The sequence below is a fragment of the Malaya genurostris genome, chromosome 3 (genome assembly GCF_030247185.1).
Source record: "Malaya genurostris strain Urasoe2022 chromosome 3, Malgen_1.1, whole genome shotgun sequence".
NCBI classification, from domain to species: domain Eukaryota; kingdom Metazoa; phylum Arthropoda; class Insecta; order Diptera; family Culicidae; genus Malaya; species Malaya genurostris.
This window is the reverse complement of record NC_080572.1, coordinates 213059046-213070632: the sequence shown is the minus strand read 5'-3', so window position 1 is coordinate 213070632 and position 11587 is coordinate 213059046. Positions and strand designations below refer to the sequence as shown.

Genomic DNA, 11587 nt, shown 5'->3' with positions numbered 1-11587 from the left:
GATCCTTGAAAGTGAGTTTTTGTCATACGTTAAACCTATGTATTTTGCTTGATCAGATCATGTCAACTCCAAGCCATTCAATTTGATAATAGGATTATAGTTTGGTTTGAGAAAAGAAGCTCTTGGCTTATGAGGAAAGATAATTAATTGCGTTTCTACTGCATTTGGTTTAATTTTCCATTTTGACAGATAATCACTGAAAATATTTAAACTTCTTTGTAGGCGACTGCAGATCACTCTTAGATTTCTACCTGTGGCTAACAGACTTGTGTCATCACAGAATAGCAATTTCTGACAACCAACGAGTAGATTTGGAAGATCAGAAGTGAAAATATTATACAAGATTGCAGCTACGCTCGAACCCTGCGGAACACCTGCTCGTACGGGTAGCAATTCTGATAGCTAACCTGAAGAGTACGATCAGTTAAATAATTTTGAATCATTTTGATCAAATAAATAGAAAACTGGAAATCAGACATTTTTGCTATTGAACCTTTGTGCCAAACACTGTCGAATGCTTTTTCTATGCCTAGAAGAGTAACTCCAGTGGATAACCCAGAAGATTTATTTGCTTTTATCATGTTCGTTACTCTGACAAGTTGATGAGTAGTTGAATGTTCATGACGAAATCCAAACTGCACTGGTAAAAAAATTGAATTCTCATTTATATGAGACATCATTCTCAACAAGATATTTTTTTCAAAAAGTTTACTGATAGAAGAAAGTAAGCTAATTGGTCGATAACTTGATGTTTCTGCTGGGTTTTTATCAGATTTGAGGATAGGAATTACTTTACCGTTTTTCCATATTTTTGGGAAGTTAAGCAAACGTGAAAGTTTCATGCATGACTATCTTTAGTCGCCATCATTTCTCATAATTACGAACAAAATACTCGCAGTATGCATTGAAAAATACATGAAATATCAGAATGAAACGAGTCGTTTTATCGTTCGCTCAAACCAATCAGAGTAGCTTAAACATCGTTTTGTACCTCGAATATCGTACAGCATCAGTTATTCCAGTGTTTCCTGAGGTCATTCTATATTCAATCGAAATATAATATAAGCAAATGGTACGTCATGTTCTGCATATTTCTGAGGGATAAATGCAGTTTGTTGGAAAATAGATAATTATAATAATTATGTGATTATAGTTGAAAAATTTTCAATTTTGAATTTCTGTAGTTTTCTAAAAAATGAACCAAAATACATCGCTAACAGCTGCTGGCGAAATAAGAAAGTAGGTATATCATGACAGAAATTAACATTTCTTAATCTTAATGTGCTAGGAAAATAGTGTAAGTCACATGACGATCGATTAACAGTAGAAGTTGCTTTCTTCAAAACCTATTTTAATGTGTTCTTTAGGTAAGTCTAAACTAATTAGAGAAATTTCTGGTGAATGATTACTAAATAAGACAGAAATAATCGCGAACATTTATGGGAACAGAACAAAACAAGTTGACGTCAGTTCACAGTATCAATCATCCATCCATACAAACACTGTAAAATTTAAACTTTCATAACAGTAAAATTTTCTCTTCTGATCACAGATTCATTACCGAGTAACTAAACTTTCTGAGAGGTTCGTGCTTGGTGCAACTACCCGTAGGCAGTTACAAAATCAGGGTTTAATAGGATTACTTCAATACGATACGTAAACTATTCGCTTTAGGACAACGAAATGTTAAAAATGACAGATAGTGTTCAGAGCCAGAGCATATTTCTAATATAATCGAAATGTGGTTATTTCGTTTTAACGAACCTGATAGTAAAATTATTGATTGCAACATCGCAACATAAGTGAGCAATAAGAGTTTGCTTAGAGCACAAATAATTGAGCCACCTTACGGCCGGTAGCTCTCAGCCATCGGTTAATCGGCTTGTAATTTTACCTGCTCGAAGCGTGTAACGAGCTCGATAATGGTCCGTTAAATCAGCATCAACAGCCCATACTAAATCACATTATCAATTTGATTGGGATCGTAAATTGGAATTTTCGTATATCGTATTCGGCAGGCTCCGTAATCACGGCAATCGCTCATATTCCAAGCGCAAAGTTTATAAATAATTGAAAATCAGTTTTCCTGCTTTATCTCATTTCCATCATCGACCGTCGTCACCGCGGCTGTTGTCGTCGTCGTCTTCGTCGTGAAGAGTGAAAGTAAATTTTGCCTACCTTTTTCCTGCAAAGTATATCGCTCTCGTACGCTAATAATTTCAGGTTGACAACACACCACGTTAATCTGGCGCGAGCGATTGGTAAGATGTTGTTGAACCAAAAGTTTTGCTTCATTTCTACCTTTTCTTGCTGGCGTAGGAAAACTGTGGGGCACGCAATGCCCCACCATGGAACCCCGCAGCAACTCAACTCTATTGTTAGTGAAGTGGAGAAAATGCGCACTATTGCGGATTGGATTTTCTCCGTGCTTGAACAGAACTATGGAGATCGGCGCGGTTTTGGAGGAGAACTGGCGGCGTAACGTCACTCGTGCATATAATTTGATTTCTGAATTGTATCTGCAACAGTAGCGGCTCGGGTATGGGCATAATGTTTTTTCGATTAGGTTGGTTTTGAGGTTATTGAATTATACTGATCGTTCATAATGGATTGGTGACGTTAAAGAGTGTGGGGATTTTTCCATGCTAGGATTGCTAGTTATAAAGTCAGATATTGGTTATGTCGACTACCTAGTTTGTGAGTTGAATCAACCAAACATTTCGTTGTGCGCTCAATAGCTATACTGATACGGTTACATGTTCATCAGAATCCATACAAAAAAGGTACACTATACACTATTATTTCAGAAGTCGCACTCAGTTATAAACGTAACGGAAAGACTGTCAATCCATGCACGGCCGATGAAAGGATTTAATTTTCATTTCAACACCTAGCTTAACGCTTGGACAAATCGATATCTTGTGTAAACTAACTCCAGTGTTTGTTCACGAAAAGTTGAATCTCGTGGAAGTGAGATCTGAACAATGACAAACCGGCGGACCACTGAACCGTAACTCGGTATAACCGTAACCGCGTCTCTTGGAGAGCTGCACAACCAAGTTATTTTTCCAGCAATCGGCAAAACCATGAACTGCCTACTGTTCGTGGTTGGGTGGATTGTTGCTTTGAACTTGATTCGATTTCCGTTTCCTGCTGCATGAAAGCCAGTAGCAGCTGGCAGTTCCAAATCGGTGGTATAACCAAAAATAGCACTTAAGTTTGCGCAGTGCACCGTTTTGTTTCTGGCGGATACCACGCGTTAGGCGTGCAGGAATGCTTAAGATTCATCCTTGAGACCAGATTGGGGCTATAAGTTGCACAATCACATTTTGTTATTACCTAATTGGTTTCTGTTTCTTTTGCTGTTTTTCCTTCTCACCCGGCAAGTGGAAGAAACCCAATGAGCACTGTTCATTTATATGAGCAACATGTTTACCATCCCTCGTTAAGCGTTTGCGCAGAAAATAAAATTTATTACATCAATGGATTAAAGCTCATCTTGTTTTTTTCCCGTCAAGTACTCTCCTCAGTTCAATCTCTTAAAAGCGGTAGGGGTGTTATTGACAGCAACGGTGTGCTTTTCGTTTGCCAAAACGGGAAGAGTAGTGAAAATAATCAGTCGAAGTTCGATGTTTCTATTGCGTTAAACAGAGATCATCAATTTCTAATTATTTTTGGTTCGATCAATGAAAACGAAAACATCAACACAATGCTCACGAGCCTTTCAATCATACTCAAACTTATCGATAATACCTCGTTAAAAGATAGTACACAACATGCATCTGCGAAATGTTTTACCTAATAGGAACAGTTCAGTTTAGATCCGGAACCGGAAAACTCACCTGGAAAGAAACAAGAACGAATAAAAGTGATTAGGGTTCAATAAGTCATAACATATTAGAATTATTATTTGGTAACGTTTGCATTTGAAAAATGGACAACAAATTCTGATTTTCCATGGGTTTACCTTCACCCACACTGACGAAACTACCCATACAGCATCAATCATAGTAACCCATGAGTCAACAGACAAAATTGAACAACTCTAACCGTGATGGCGAAAACAGTGAAGCAACTTCGTTCGGAAGTGTGCACGTTCAAAGAACGGTACCTAGCCGCATCGAAAACGAACATCATGAAGCACTTTGTAGACGACGGATACGCCCGTTCCAGAATCGAAAGAAAGCCTAGTTCCGGACGACCGACGACCCGTTCCGGTCGGATTTGGCGTCGGTCAAAAACGGCAATTGATCAATAAAACGAAGAAAAAATTCAAGAAGAAGTCCGTCCGTCATGGCAAATGTTCCGGTTAACTGCCGGAAGGCCGCTTGCAAGGGCGTAGAATATTTTTGATGTAAGCTTAAATAATTATCTTCTATGGGAAATTTATCAAAAGCAATTATCTGTCTTAGCTTTTTTATCACCTTCCGAAAAAAGGCTAAATTTTTAAATCAAACGTTAGGGGAGAATCTACAGACTTAATTTTTCCCTTAACATGTACGACATGTATTAAAAAATTAAGAGCCGTTTTTCATAAAAACTACACTCAAGTCTTCTTATGCGAAGACTTAGAGTTTTGCGGTATTTTCTAAGCAAAGTTTTAGAGATATCCGAATTTATGTGAATTTCAGAAGTTATACGGCTATTTATACAAGTTTTGAAAATTGAGCGTTAATGAGTTCTGACGGTCATGTCAATTAAAGACTGTCCCAGAAAGTATGGACGCAACCAAAAACCGCGGCCATTTCGCAATGGTTCAGAATCTGTCAATTTTTGTTTCGAAATGCGTGGACTTTCTTCAGCAGAACAACGTCGAAAAATTGTGTACAAATGATGCACAGAACGCGGACTGTCACTGAGAAAGATAGAAAAAATGAAGAAGTACGTGAAAAAGCCTTGCGAAATGTAATCAGGAAGTTCGGTGAGGATAACACCTTTGAGGATAAACCGAAAACGGGTTGAAAAAATGGTCCTGCTAACCCTCACTTGGATAAACGTATACTGAAGGCGTTCGAGCAAAAGAAGGAGATTTCAGTTCGGGGGTGGCCAAAAAAGTGGGCACTTCGAAATCAAATGTTCTTCGTGCTAAAGAACGTTTGAATCTTTGAACCTATAAGAAGCAGAAACAACCAAAATGTAGTCCGAAACAACAAGCATCGATCAGGCCGAGGGTTCGAAAGCTGTACAATACGATTCTTGCTGGAAATTTGAACTGCATAATCATGTACGACGAAACCTACGTGAAACTCGATTACAAATCCTTGCCGGGACCACAATATTATACGGTGCGAGAAGGGCAAGTGTTAAACCAGTCCGACACATCAATTGAAGTCGAAAAAGTAAGATTTCGAAACTCTTCATCACCACTGCATCAATGAACAGCGAAATATACATCGAGGAATGTTTACAAAAACGACCCCATGATTCGAAGCTACAAGGATCCTGTTGTCTTCTGGCCAGATCTTGCTTCTTGCCACTACTCGAAATCAACGGTAGAATGGTATACTACCAAAAATGTCACTTTCGTCCCAAACGACATGAATCCACCAAATTGCCCACAACCTCGACCAATTGAAGAATTTTGGGCATTAACGAAGGCACATCTTAGGAAACATATCTCGGCAGCCGAAACCATTCAACAGTTCGAAAAAGATTGAAAAAAGTGTCAAAACTTGTCGCCAAGAAGTCTGTACGGAATTTAATGAAGAACGATCGCAAGAAGGTGCGCCAGCTCGTCTACAATGGCTAAGTAGCAAATGTTGAGAATAATATTCTGTTATTGTAGTCTAATATTATGAGTATACTGAATAAAATTTGAATATCTAACACTTGTGAATTATTTACAGCGAAATCAAAGTGCATCCATACTTTCTGGGACAGTCTTTACAACACAAGGTGGATTAAAACAGGTTTTTTCATTCCTGAAAAACCATTCGATGTTTTGGTTTCTACATCCGTGATTAGTCATATTTTAGACGTGTGCAAAGCTTCATTCAAATCGGACTATGTGAAGTCTGATGACTTGCTGCACATTTCTGGAATTGAAAATTGATCTAGTGCAACTTAGCAGTTCAGCAGTCTTTTGAACGATAACAACAAGCCACCTTGCGATGGTCGATGGTCAAACATCGTAGCTAGTTATTTTCCGAAAGAATGACTGCTCTTCAAACTATATGAATTTCGTCATTGACCCTCTCCCTCCATATTAAGGACACTTGCTACACACTTTTCCCCCTAAAAATGTCATGATCATCTCTGAAGAGCAAGAAGTATCTGTCCCAAATTTGATAGCAATCCGTTCAGTAGTTCCGGAGTTGTGCCATTACAAACATTACATCCCTTTTTAGAGGGATATGCTTCATCCTAAAGCCTTAGTATTACATTCCTGTAGTGGAATTTGACCTTCTGTTTCAACAGACTTCGCAGCCGATTCAGAGTGTACAGAACCATTGCATGGCTAGTGCTACGATAATACTGACACTACGAATCCTTCCAGGTCGGGGCTCGAACATACGACAACTGGTTTGTAAGACCAGCGCCTTATGCATTGAACCAAAAAGTATCTATGGTCTTCGAAAAGTATCGATTCTTGTCAAATTAAATAATTTTTTCATGACCCCTGTTAAGGATACTTGCTACGCTCCCTCACTCATAAAATACCCTTATAACTATCTCTGAAGAGCAAAAAGCAGCTATGCCAAGTGTGATAGCAATCGGTTCAGTGGTTTCGGAGTTATGACGTTACATCCACTATTTTGAAGGCACTTGCTACATCCACCCCCCATATATATCATATTTAAGGTATGGAAAATATGCATGATCTACAAAAACTATCGATTCTTGTCAAATTTTATGATTTTTTTCATGACTACCCCCCCCCCCCCCCCCCTCCCCTTTAATGATACTTGCTGACTAGTTTGGAAGAGCAAGAAATAACTGTGCCAAATTTTATAACAATTAATGCAATAGTTCCGGAGTTATGCCGTTACAAACATTACACCGCTTTTTTAGATGCACTTACAACACCCTCTCCCCACAGAATATTCTTATAATCATATCTAATTTGTCCAAAAAGTGTCTACGGTCTTCAAAAAGTACCGATTCTCGTCAAATTAGATAATTTTTTTTTCAAAGATATATTTATTAAGGCATAATCCATTAAGGTTTACGATGCCAAGGGCTTGTCTATGTGGGTCCTCAGGAAACACTCTTGAGTCTTCGATCCGGCGGGTTGCCCTCATCGATGGGAGTGGTTCTTCGTTGCGGTGGTGTTGAAATATGACGTGGAAACGTTTCAAAAGTTGCCGCATCCTTCTGTGGGTCCGCGGGAAACACCCCCAGGCTACGAAGGCCCGGCGGGTGGCCCGCATGTTGGTCCTCGAATGGAGCGGCTCTTCGTTGGTGATGATGGTGGTGTTGCCGAGGAGAATAAAAGAAACACAGAGACGTAAATGTTGTGGGAAACGGAGTGAAAAAAGGAGGTATGGGAACGAAAAGACTAAGAACGACAGAGATCTAATTAGTTGACATCAAGATGGTGAAGAGACATGGGAAGGGGAAGCGAAAAATTAGTGACAGCAGAAAGATCTTGTTAGTTTCGATGAACATGGTGGACAGTCGAGGGATGGGGAAAACCGGGCGGATGTTAGTAACGAACCTGTAGGTGAAGTTTATTCTTAGCCTCAGTTGAAGTATCGTCAAGGAAAAAGAGCAAATTAATGAGTAATTTAACAGATTACACTTGTACGTTAATGTGTTTAAGGTACTTATAAATGAGGAGCATATAAAGACTATCCCAACTCGCCAATACATCTCGGATCGGAACCTCAGGTGGTCTACCTCGGGCCCTGAGGGATTTCTTAAGCTCAGACCTGGCGTCACGATACTCTACGCACGACCACACGACATGCTCGAGCAAGAAGCACATGTGCCAAGTTTGATAGCAATCCGTTCAGTAATTCCGGAGTTATGCCATTACAAACATTACACCCCCCTTTTTAAAGGCACTTGCTGCATCCACCCCCCATATAATCATGTCTATTATATGCAAAATGTTTCTTCGGTCTTAAAAAGTTTCGATTCTCGTCAAATTAGACAAATTTTTTCATGAACCCCCTTGTTAAGAACACTTACTACGTTCCCTCCCCTATTAATATACCCTTACGACCTTTTTAGAAGAGTAAGAAGTATCTGTGCCAAGTTTGGTGGCAATCCGGTCAATAGTTTCGGAGTTATGCCGTTCTAAACATTACACCCCCTTTTTACAGGCACTTGCTACATCCACATCCACCAGTCATATCTAAGGTATGCAAAATGTTTCTATTGTCTTTAAAAAGTATCGATTCTTGTCAAGTTATATGAAGTTTTCCTTGATCCCCCCTTGTTTATGACACTCCGTTGAGTAGTTCCGAAGTTATGGCGTTACAAACATACAAACTTACATCCATTTTTATATATATAGAAGATTTTTTGGGTAGGGTTATTGCAACAATAGTCATCTCATTTATTTCGAATGCGTGAAAGTAAGATTTTACCATCCCGATAATATGTTTTAATGAAGAAGTTTGGTATTGATTTGAAATTCTTATATATTCGGACTATCTCGAACACTCGGGTGTCCATTTTAAATAATGAGCTGTCCATTTTTCAACATAAAAGAATTCCGGAAGAAAACCGAAACGTAACATTTTGCACAACGGGAAGATTACTTTCTCTCTATCGAACGTGTCATAAAAATGTAACATTGACCAGTAAAACAGGAAAAACGACAACGTAGTCAATACTGTGCGAAACACTGCATTGCACAATCCGTATCGGTGGCGTGATCCCATAACTCGAATCGAACAGGCAAGCCCCAAAAGCAACGGAAATCCGATGCTACGACATCGCGATGAGATTTATCAATTTTCCCACCGGAACCGGTGTGCGACTAACTGCAACCCGTACAGGTTTGCTTGTGGTTGTGTGACCGCCAACGGCGAACGAGACGAAAGCGAAAGGTGCCAGCCAAAGTTATTACCGAGAGCAAAAACCACTTCGCCATCAGAATGCCATCGCCCCAAATTGGTCCGAAATGTATGTGCATGGGAGTGCTCGGAGCGGTTGCATTGTTCCGGTCGATAGAAACTATGCAATATCTCAGAGAGTTCGTTTCGCAAAGCTTTTTTTTCTGTATGAGCACGTATCGTTTCATTAGCGCGAGATGCCGCGGGAGCCGTTATTTGTAAGGGGCCGAAGCTGAACTATTTGTTGCTAGATCCGTTTGTATTGTTAGTATGAACTGTAATTAATATTGCTTTTTCTTTGAAACAGAGATTCATATTGATGTCTTATTTTTTTCTCCTATATTAACAGCTATATCATTGGTTGGCATTATATAAAACGTCAAAGAGATCGGACAAACAGATGAAGACTAAACGATGCAACGAAATGCGAATGACGATCGTGGAAAAGTATAGGAATTTCGGTTGAATGAATCAATAACGTAATTGCTCTGACAAGGATTACGCAATTAACATGACGATATCGAAATTGCACAACAGTTGAATGACGCCATTCAAAGGCTTGTAATGACAAAATTTCAATTATGTTCTAACCCATTAAAAATTATTTTTTTCGAGTTAAGCGAAATCCAGCTGTTAATATAAAATACAAAAACAATAGTTGCATAACGCCACGAACGTCAGAATTCAAAAATAGATCAAACTAGAATGTTTCGTGTTAAGGTATTCATTCGTGAGCAATTTCCATAATGACCAGAAAAAAAAGAACAAATGATTGCCAAATTTTTCAAAACGCAAGCTGTTTCATTGTTTGAAAAGGCTTTGTCGTGTTATTTTGTCGACATGTGCGGAAATTCTTTTTTTTTTGGTTTTCTCATTTGTTCATTTGCGCAAATCCACCTCAATGACATACCACAAACACACACACACTGAGCCAATTAGAAGGCCGCTTTTCTGCTCTATTAAAACCGAAAGCGAAAATATGGTAAAACAATAAACTCTCGAAGTCAACCGGGCAAGTGTAAAGAGTAGTAACAAGAAAAAATGATCATTTTGAAATAATTATTCATATATACGCGGGTAGTTGCAAACGTTGGCCTTGCGCCGTTGATTCACACTACTGCTTTTCGGTTGATGAAATGATGAGCGGGTGAAGTTTGGTTTAGCGCACCGCGATTTTAGGAAACATTCAAAACATTAACAAGCGCACTGATGATGATGATGCTGCTGATGTGTAATTGAAATTGAAGCTACGAAACACCACAGGAGATTTTTTGAAATTGTAACCTTGTGAAAGCGAATTTCGCTAATTCTCTATGTCTGTAGATAATTCAATAGTAGTGTGGCAACTGAGAATTGTACGGAAATATAGAACTTGTTGGGATACGATCCTTGCTCAATTGATGCTTCAATAAAACACAATTTTTGCATAATTTGCTTAACAAAATATTTGGTGAAAATCGATGCTTGAACTTTCTACACAAAAAATGCTAGAAATAAAATTAGCTTACTTATGAACTGCTAGAAAAATTTAAAATCCGATTTCCCGAGAAATAAAAAGTATCCATGTACGGAATATGTCGATCAGAACAGGTGATAATCTTTAGGAAAGAACCAGTAGAAACGATATAGCACTATAAATAACATATGCTCGGTCAAACTTTTGAAAAATTTAAAAAAATGTCTAATTTGACAATATCTGTCACAATTGACCTCGAAAACAGAATACGTTTTTGAACTTATGTCGTTTTCGTTTTTAAATTGCACTACACCGGTGTAGCGAAAGGTGCACTGAATCCGTTCGTTTTTGCCAATTGCACTACACCAGTGCTACACTTTTTCTGCACCGATACCACTGGTGTAGCACTCATCAAAAGTTTGGTGTAGCTCTGTGCAATGGAATCGTTTATTGTAGTCAATGGTTACTGTTTATGTTTTCGTCAGTTTTGTTCGTTTATTCATGCCTCAGTGTAGCACTGCACCGGTGTAGTGCAAATTAAAAACGAAAACGCCATTAGATTCCGCACGGTAAAAACTATCCAACTAGCCATATATTGTTAAAATCCGTCAATTTTTAACGCAGATAACGATAGTTTAGTGTAAGGGACTTTTCACCTTATTCCAGTAGTAGCAGTTTTACACGCTTGATGATAAAGCGACATTTCGGAGCAAAGTGAAACACCATTTTCAATACTGTTTTATGCGATTTTTTCTTTTCATGATATTTAGATTTTTACACGGTTCTTTTCTGGCAACATAGTCGTTCGAACATGACATATGTATTAAAAAGATGGCAGTATTTTCAAATTCAAAACAATTTCATATTTTAATTGATTTATACTATTCATTATTTGTAAGTAGTCACAGTGGCAGCAGTTCCTTGCTTCGTTTCTAAACTGGACCCTTGATAAGATTTGCTTCTATGAGCTTCTATTTTAAATCAACACACAGACGTTCCTAGGCTATGGTGCCCACTTGGCCACTGTTTTTTTTTGTGCTGATTCAAATAGATTGTATAAAATTGACTTTATAATGTGTAACCACATAGTGTTTTATAGTTTAGTGGTTGTTTTTGTAATGACTAT

The 11587-nt window shown here is 38.4% G+C and overlaps 1 protein-coding gene across 3 annotated transcripts in view; it reads right to left on the bottom strand.

Annotated features, from left to right (window-relative positions):
- The window catches only part of LOC131437852 (WD repeat-containing protein 47), a 228282-nt gene that overhangs the window by 76535 nt on the left and 140160 nt on the right, over positions 1 to 11587 (bottom strand). The window lies entirely within an intron of this gene.